This window comes from Anas acuta, chromosome 3 (assembly GCF_963932015.1).
Source record: "Anas acuta chromosome 3, bAnaAcu1.1, whole genome shotgun sequence".
Lineage (NCBI taxonomy): Eukaryota > Metazoa > Chordata > Aves > Anseriformes > Anatidae > Anas > Anas acuta.
In genome coordinates this window covers 48,721,404-48,730,572 of record NC_088981.1, presented here as the reverse complement: position 1 = coordinate 48,730,572, position 9,169 = coordinate 48,721,404, and the positions used below count along the sequence as shown (strand labels likewise).

At 43.7% G+C, this 9,169-nt stretch overlaps 1 long non-coding RNA gene and 1 other non-coding gene across 4 annotated transcripts; both read right to left on the bottom strand.

Moving 5' to 3' along the window:
* Window positions 1-848: 848 nt before the first annotated feature.
* Window positions 849-8,201, bottom strand: LOC137854051 (uncharacterized). 3 transcript variants are annotated; one of them, XR_011094936.1, is made up of 4 exons: window positions 7,672-8,201; window positions 6,754-6,867; window positions 3,538-5,497; window positions 849-2,371 (listed from the first exon to the last, which is right to left on the bottom strand). It is a non-coding gene; the product is annotated as an uncharacterized lncRNA (long non-coding RNA). The 3 variants fall into 3 exon arrangements; XR_011094935.1 differs by having other exon boundaries at window positions 849-2,170; window positions 2,255-2,371; window positions 3,538-6,867; window positions 7,672-8,196; XR_011094934.1 differs by having other exon boundaries at window positions 3,538-6,867; window positions 7,672-8,196.
* TRNAL-UAA (transfer RNA leucine (anticodon UAA)) lies at window positions 7,669-7,751 on the bottom strand. Its single transcript has one exon. It is a non-coding gene; the product is annotated as a tRNA-Leu (tRNA).
* Window positions 8,202-9,169: the final 968 nt, after the last annotated feature.

Genomic DNA, 9,169 nt, shown 5'->3' with positions numbered 1-9,169 from the left:
TGTCTCCCTCCAGAAATACCATACGTATTTTGTTTGCAAAGTAAGTTGAATGCTTTAATCATATCAAAATATACTTTCTACCTGGGAACCAGTAATGCCAACACTGCTGATGACAAACAGTACATAAAAGGAAACAATGCACATTGCAAAATACACACATCCCAGTCGGACAGTTAAGGTCTTGATATAATATTTCTGGTTAAAAAAATAAAACAACATTATGAGATATTTAGCATTATAATCCAGCCTCATTTGTGGTTATGAAGACAAGTTTGTTATGGACTTTCAGATAAATGCGAGGCACTGCCTCTAACTCTGGCTCAACAGGACTGATAGAGGATCCTTTTGGGTGATCCTTTTGGCTTACCCCTATGAACGTTAAGATCTCTTACACATTCTATGCAGATCCCAACCTAAAATAGGAGTGCTCGTAACTCTGCTTAAATCCCTCCTTGAGACAACTTACCAGAAAAGTAACTGAAACTGGCATAAGATCTTCTAACCACAATAAAATGCTCTAGAAGCAAAAGTTGGCTACAAGTCTGAGATGCTCAATTCCACCCCATTCTTGTCTCATATTTCCCAACACTCTTGAGTTTACTAATATTTCATCTGGATACTGTATCTTCTTTGTCATGCAGATCCTTATTCATGTGTCAATGGCTGAGCTCTCTCCCTCTTAATTTCATACAAAGCAACAGCTTCATCTTATGCCCGGTGTTTCTCTGTATTATACATTGGAAGGCATGAACTGCTTTATCTTCTGAAAGAAACGTGGCTCGTGCATTCACACCACAAACTTCTTATTCTACCCAATCATTCCTTTCTGTAGAAAATATTTTGTTCAAGGGTGGGGGTGGGGAGGTGGACAGGCAGAGACATCACAAGAACTGAATTCAGTTGTTTTCAGTATCTCTTCTTTACCGATGTGTCAAGTATGTTTTGGGGCAGGTCACCGGCATGAATGCAGTACAACAGGTTGGGCATGTCTCAGTTCGTTTGCAGTTGCAGAACACTACAGGATTTGTTAACTGCCATAGATATATCCTGCAGTGTCACAGTGCTGTCAAAATACACATCGTGGAAGCCATGGCTATCAAGCCAGATACATAAAAAATAAAGCTATGTTTGGTCAAGAAATCAGCTGTTCTCAGAGCAAAGCAACCTGCAAAACCACCAAAAATAATCCAACATACTATGATAAGAGATGGAAGTTGCAGTACGTAAATCAATCATTTGTGTTCTGAATATAGTAACAAAAAATAGCATGTGATGAAGGTGAGAGCCATCAGTCGCATCGCATTCCCTCAGCTTAGTGGACAGACATCATTTGTTAATGCTACAGCTGCCAGATCACTTTAAAGAAGAACTCAGACCAAATTACAGTACTCTAACCTTGCAGAGGATGAACCTGAATCGTGATACCGGTCTTCTGATAAGTAATGTTCTAACAGGCCTCTGGCTTCCAATAATAAGGTAAAGCCAGACAAGAGTGCTCATTTCTGACAGGAAACTAATTGTACATATTTATCAACAAAATAATGTACTTCCTTGGTCTTGATGTGGACAAAATAACACAAAGAATGGCCTTCAGTATCTAAAACTAAGCACCTGCTTAGATCATCATGTTTTCTTTTTTTTTTTTTCACTCAACAGAGCTATCAGTAAAATGCACGTGGCAGCAAACCAATGCATCCGGTAGGAGTCCCAGTACATGCGGTGGCATGTGTAGCTCCTTCATTTTATCTTGGGATGATTAAGAACAGAAATCTAAGCACTAAAAAAACATATGATCACTTGAAGTTTATGAGCAGACAGATCAAGGATCTGTAAGTTTATGATAAGCTTCAACACAAGAAAATACTTCAAACACAATACTATTTTTTTAATATGTAAGAAAATACTTTTTTGAATGTGAGGGTGATCAAACGCTAGCACAGGTTGCCCAGAAAGTCTCCATGCTTGGAGATATTCAAAACCCACATGGGCACGACCCTTACAGGCCTGCATGAACTGACCCTGCTCCGAGCTGGGTGGTGGACTAGATGAACTCCAGGGTGGCCATCCAGCTGCTGCCACTCTGTGCTGAATGAAGCCAGCTAGCCGATCTGCGTTGTCTGTGCTAAGGAATCCAAAACCTGTCAGAAGTCTTTTCGTTATAAGAATTTTTCTGTGGAGAAATGAGGAATTGGAGGCAATCTCAGCAATATATTTTAGACTGAAGCAATGGGAAATGAATTGGTTTGTTTGTTACCTGTCTCCTGGCAATGGAAGAGCGAGGGAAGCAGTGTGAAGGCACAGCACTGCCAGGGCAGAGGGAAGACAGCATCTTGGCCTCTTTCCACTGCAGCTAGCTGCTAGACCAGCTGATCTGTTTTGTGATGAGCATGTAAAAAGTTAAAGGTGGGAGTGTGACAGAAAATAGTAGCAGATAAAAAATAGGGCACGCGAAACTAAAATGCATGCTCACACCAATCATTAAACATGGATTTAGCAGGAAAACAAAAGCGACCAATGCAATCCATGCTTCCCATCACTCCTGCAAAAAAAGTTTGCAGCAAACAATGAAATAGCAAGATGCAGGTGTTAGAATCCCACCAACCCACACATTCAGGGAATACTCTTCTGCCAAGAACTGCATGAACCACCTTAGCCAGCACTCAAAAAAATGAGGCAGATGAGGTCTGAATGAAAAAGCCAATTGCACTTCCAACCCAGAAAAAGGGTCATGGGCAGGCAGATGGTGAAGGAGAAGAAGCAATGAAGAAAAACGAAGAAACCTGTAAAATGCATTCTTTTCCTAAATTATTAGAGAAATGAAGGCATTTTTCTAATTGCACATGTAAGGCCATCTCCACTAGTACGCAAATTTTCAGTGGTTTTTAGACAAAAGCTCCTCCCTGACAGGGAAAAAGAACAAATTAATTTAGATTATTTTAATGCAACCAAAAAATCCCAGAGAAAGGCACGTTAGTATGCTTTAAGCCAAGGTCCTAGGATCCCACAGATCTGAGCCATAGTATTGCACATTATGCTTCCTTCCCTTTAGGGCATTTAGGGCCCCTCATTCAGGAGGTGCTCTGGTCAACTTTGCTGCTGTGATAGAAATGATCACTTGACTGCTCCAGCCTTTTCCCAGATGCTACTGCCAACACAGCAAGCCGGCACACGGGAAAATGTTCCCAAACTGGAGGTAATCTAGTGCACAGACCTGTCTTTTAACAAGTTCAGAAATATCCCTTGGTAATAAGGCTGTGCTGATGTAAAGTGTTACCACCTGCACATACTCCTCCTAATGGGAACTGGCAAAAGGAAGAGTGAGCACTCCTCCCTACTGCAGTGTGAAGCTACTGCCCTCTGCCCTCTACTCTGCCAGTGAAGGTGGCTGTGAGCCTAGGCACCGGGCACTACGGGTGGGCACCCACTCTCCTCTGCTGGCTGTGTTAGGCATGCAGTCACTCCAGGAGAGCAACACATAAGATAACGTTGGGGGTGATGATGTTTTAAATGACCATGACAAGACTTGCCAGGGCTCACCTGTCAGTCATGTGAGTAAACTGACCTCCACCAGTACTTTTAATAAATCGCTGGGCTTTGCACTGCAGTAACACGCAGACTCTTGTTCTGTTCCAACAATGCTGTGGTCATGGTGGCCGAGTTTCCCAGCCATCGCAGGGTGATGCCCCAGAGCTTGCTGCTTGAATTGAAGTAGCCTAACAGAACATCTCTTCTTTTTGCTCATCGAACCCAAGAAGAATAGTTAAACAACAAAATGTTGCAAGATCTGTTTGAGAGTATGTGTTGTAATGCCTTGGAAAAGAAGACAGAATTAGCTAACATCGCTCATGACACTTGGTTTCTGTGGCTATCAAGGCCAATAGAAATGTTTCTAAGAAACTGCAGATAAATCAGAGGCAGTGCAGAGGTGAGCAGCAATGGCAGCTGTTGAAAATAAACCTGTATGAAGACACATATAAACACTGACACAATCGATCTTTGGACCAGTGTGACGGGAACAACAAGAATACAGGAAACAGAGTCTACTGAAGATGCTGTCCTTCTGTAATGGCAAGAAAAATGAAAATAGGAAGCAATACAAGAGTAAAAGAAATTAAGGTAGGAGGCGCACCAACAGCATTATATCACAGCATGACTTTAACTAAGTGTACAACCATATGTAAAGTAGGTGAAGTTCTTTGCCAACAAGACTATTCAGACAAGGGCAGTGATAGTGGTTAGGGTTAAAGCAAGCCAAAAGATTTTGGTAGAATGTGCTAAGCACAGGGGCATTTTGAACATCCATAAAAATAGATGTATCCCCCCAATTTACTTGTTTATTACCATGCAGGCCCAAAATGTAAACAATTCCAGAATTACCAAGTACTTTACATGCAGTTACTCCTGCTAACATCAGAGACTGATCTGACTTTACAGACTTTCAATTAGTCTGCCATAACAATCAGAATTGATCATCCTAAATACAGCATTATGCAGCAGAACAAGAACTTCATAGCCTTTTTACACCCTTTTCCTCATCTTGAGGTACTTGTCACTGGGAATGATGAAAACTGAAGTAACAAAGGACACACTTTCACAACACTCTAAAACGTAGCTGCAAAACAAGTGACAGCTGCTCAAAAATTTTTTAAATTTTAAAATTATACTGAATTATTGTCTCAGTACTACCTCACCAACAGGTTGCCATCTTATTCATCTGGTCCCCTTCCGTTTATGAAGTGAGATACAATTTTCAATTAAATTATGGCTTGCAGTTTTCCTATAAAGCCCCCACCTTGTTCAGCACATGGCATGTTGTGCTTGCTGGTTAACCAGTTTTTGGATACTTCACCAGATTTTCACACCTGAAAGTGTGGCTCCAAAATTTATTTATTTCATGGTATTTTCTGAATTCATTCATGTTCCATTCATGGGCTTGTCTAACATGAGTAGATTACTTAAGTGTCTACCAGAATTCTCCACAAAAAAAAAAATAATAATAAAAATAACTTACTTCATAGCAACCCATTTTGCAAATGGTGCATTTCTATTATCTCTATTTTATGAAATGGGAAATTGAGGTATGGGAAGATTAGTGTCAAATATCTCCAGTAACTTTGACTGTTCATCCAGAAACATGTGACATGAAATTTTTAAAAGAATGCTTAAAATACTGGTGATATATTAATTTCACCTGTATTCACAAAAGTTCTGCATTTCTGCAAATCAAGTCTGAGTTTCTCAAGATGGATACTATGAAATGAGGAAAATGAAAATGAGTGATTGCTTCTGAAAAATCTATTTTTATTTCCTGGCTCCTCATCAGACAGCAAACATGTAGTAGCAAAATATCTGGTCCGGTAGAGTAGCATCGAACTGTCTTCATAAGAAGCTCTTCTCTTATTCTGGTTTCTAGCATTAGTCACTATATATATTGTCCAATTTCTTCATAAAATAAGGCAAGGATCCTATAGATAATTACCTTTCTAGAAAAATACATCTGCAAAATAGAATACAATGGAAAGCAGTCCCATTCTGACTGAAGGCCAGAGCATGATGTGTGACATAAGACTGTCAAATTGCAAATGCAACAAGCAATAATTCATGAGATTTTAACAGGGAAACTGATAAAGAACAAATAAAACTACCTGCTTGATAAAATAAACATCTTAAATGAAAATTACAGTCAACTCCAGAGCTCAAAGGCATATTCACGTTACACCATTCCATCATTTCACATAAACAAGAAGCCATTAACCCCAGCAGATCATCCTCTTCTTTATGGAGAAATTAAGAAGGGTTGGGACATAGTTGTTGCCAGCAGATTTTTATGGATATTTCATAAGAGTAGGAAAGGTTCAAGAATTTTGTGTTCCATTCCAGATCTGCATGTGCTCTAGCAAGTCATTACAGAAAGCAGGGAACACTCTTTCACCAAAGGACTGAGAGAAGTTCCCTGCAAAAGGATTTTTTTATGGGAAGGGCTGGGCCTGTATAAGAAAAATTTCCAACCCGGAACTCTGTGTCTTCTACACAGCTTTAATAGAAAGGCTGCTTTTTTGTAAGTAATTAGTGTTCTTGAAAAACATGTGATTATTTTTACTTTTTTTTTTCTTCCTTACAATGCTGATTAACTGCCAGCAATTCATCCCATAACTGATGTAGCTGGGACCAACTTTTCAAGATCAGCACTGCATCCTCAAAATCAACACGAACTTTTTTTTGTCTGTAGAAATGAGCTTTTAAATAAGCACACAGGCGGTATTACCCAATTTGTATGCAAAGATGTGGGTTTCCAAGGGCAGCTTTTTTTCCATTACAATATTACAGGTAAAATGTACAATCAAATATGCACCCGTTTTTACTAATTTGTACCTTAATGAATAATAGGAATGAATGTTTACTTAATAAAACACTTGAACCTGTCAGTACAGCTTTTTAATGAACAGTTCTAGAAAGTGAAGTTTTGCATTTACGATTTAACTGTGGGAATAGTCCAAAAACAGTATGTGCACCTGCATCTCCTAGAAATTCACCACCAGACCACACTTCTCTCCATAATTTCCTCTTGACTTTTGTATTTCCGTGTTTATATCTTGTCCACATTTGTGACACCAAATAATCACACGTACCACGTAATGAAATAGCCTGTCTGAAGTATTTTGTGTTGCAGTCCATGTTGCACTGAAGGCAGTTTAGAATTGTTTTTTTCCACTCAAATTATAGGGAACAGTGGCTGAGAACAACAATATTTACCTGTATTAATTTGAGGAGGGCACTCTGACAAACACTAATATTTTACAGCGTGCCAGTCTAGGCTTAATTTGTACATCTCACACTTTCAACAGGCTGGAATACGATGGCACTACCCTGTCAAAACAAACAGATAAAGAATTATGCTACTGCTAACGAACCACAGCGACACGTAAAACAACTGCTAGACAAAATGAAGGCAGGAGGCTGGTTTGCAAGCTCTGCTTAACATTTTGGGGAATGCCTGGCACGGTTTGGGGTTCCAGCCATGTCTCTACACCTTGTTGACCAAGGACACCTCGCCACCCCCATGCCCTGCTGCAGGCAGCAATTACTTCAGCTTCAGGCTGCAAAACCCGCGGGCAGGCTGTGATACGGCCTTCACGTTATACGAAGTGCTCTGAACGGCACAAAAACCGACAGAGAAATATGCAGGGAAACACGTAGCGTTCAGAGCCGCCAGGTCAACCCGTGGGGGCACACGGGGGCCGAGGGCTGCACCCCGGGCAGCGCGCCACGTCCCGGGAGCAGAAATAAAAGAAATTGGAGGAAATAAATAAATAAATAAATAAATAAAACAAAGAAACAAACAAACCAAAAAAAAAAAAAAAAAAACTCTCAGAAATTAAGACGTGAGGCAACTTTAAGCGGAAGTTCTGGCATTAAAAAAAAAAAAAAAAAAAAAAAAAAAAAAGGAAAAATAAATAAATAAAAGCAAGGGCGGCCCAGCCGCTGACAGCACACGGAGCCCGGCCCGGCCCGCCCCGAGCCGGCCCCGCCCGCCCCCGGGTCTCCGCCCGCCGCCGCCCCGCCGCCGCTCCCCGTCCCCCCGCGGCCGCCCCGCACCGGGCGCCGTCCCCGCCTGGCCCCGGCCCCTACCCCGGGCATTTGGCGTGGCTGCGGAAAAAAAACGTCACTTACCAGGAGTGGGGTTCGAACCCACGCGGACATACGTCCATTGGATCTTAAGTCCAACGCCTTAACCACTCGGCCATCCTGGTGCAGATACAGGAACCGCACGCCGCCGCTCCTACATACGGGGTCGCGCCGCGCCCCGACACCGCGGCACCGCGACCCCCGGCCCGGCCCCGAGCCCCCCCCTCGTACCGGGCCCCCTCCCGCCCTCGGCTGCGGGGCGGGCGGGCGCAGAGCGCAGCGGGTGCAGGCGCGGGCGGCCCCCTTCGGCTGCTGCCGGAGAGGCGGGCGGGAGGGCAGCGCGTCCCCTCCCTCCCCCGGCCGCTGTGCAGCCGGAGACAACGCTGCTCCTTCTCCCTTTTTTATTTTTATTTTTTTTTATTTTTTAATTTCCTAAACGGCAGTGTCAGCTGGAGACGGGGTGTTACCTGCTGGCGCTCTTGGTGTTCGACCCAGGTGCTTCCTGGGAGAGAGCTTCCCTCGCTGAGGGAAGGACACAACAAAGTCCAGAGCGATGAATTACGCGTAATTAGGAGGAAGACGTCGCGGAGGAAGAATTTCTGAATCTACAAAGTTCAGTCACAGCGTTAGTGGCCGGGCTGGGACCTGTCCCCTCTGCCCAGCTTGGGCAGGGGCTGGAAGCATGCCCCGTCTCCGGCCTTCCTCACACAATCTTCTACTCTGGTCACACTTGTTTTTTCTCTGGAGAATGGACACCCTTCATCCCACAAAGTTTGGTCACCTTGGGATGAGGGATGGCTGCTGTCCCTCAGTGTCAGCTACGGACGGCGAGCAATCATAGACTCACAAAGTCATTGAGGTTGGAAGAGACCTCTGAGATCACCTGGTCCAACCACCCCCCTACCACCAAGGTCACCCACCAAACCATGTCCCCAAGCACCACATCCAACCTCTCCTTGAACACCCCCTGGGACGGTGACTCCACCACCTCCCTGGGCAACCCGTCCCAGTGCCTGACTGCTCTTTCTGAGCAGAAATGTCTCCTCATTGCCAGCCTGAACCTCCCCTGGCGCAACTTGAGGACATTCCCTCTAGTCCTGTCACTGGTTACTGTGAGAAGAGGCCGACCCCCAGCTCCCCACACCTCCATTTCAGGTAGCTGTAGAGAGCAATAAGGTCTGCCCTGAGCCTCCTCCAGACTAAACAACCCCAGTGCCTTCAGCCACTCCTCACAGGACTTGTGCTCCACGCAAACAATGGCAAACTCCTTCTCCACAGGGCCCACGTATCTGTACAGTGTCCCTGTATGGGATAGGGGTCATGAGCCAAATGTGACCATGTATATGTATCTTCCTTGGTAGTTTTGCACCCACTTGGAGGCAGCCTCCTTAGGGGGTCTGGGCCTTGAATTTGCAGAATGCAGGTGGTGCCCAGCAGCTTCAGCTGGTGGTGTTCAGAGACCACCAGTGAAGCAGGTACACTTGTGGACAAAAACAGATTGTTCAATCATAAAGTAACAATAAAAGCAGATTAAAACATAAAA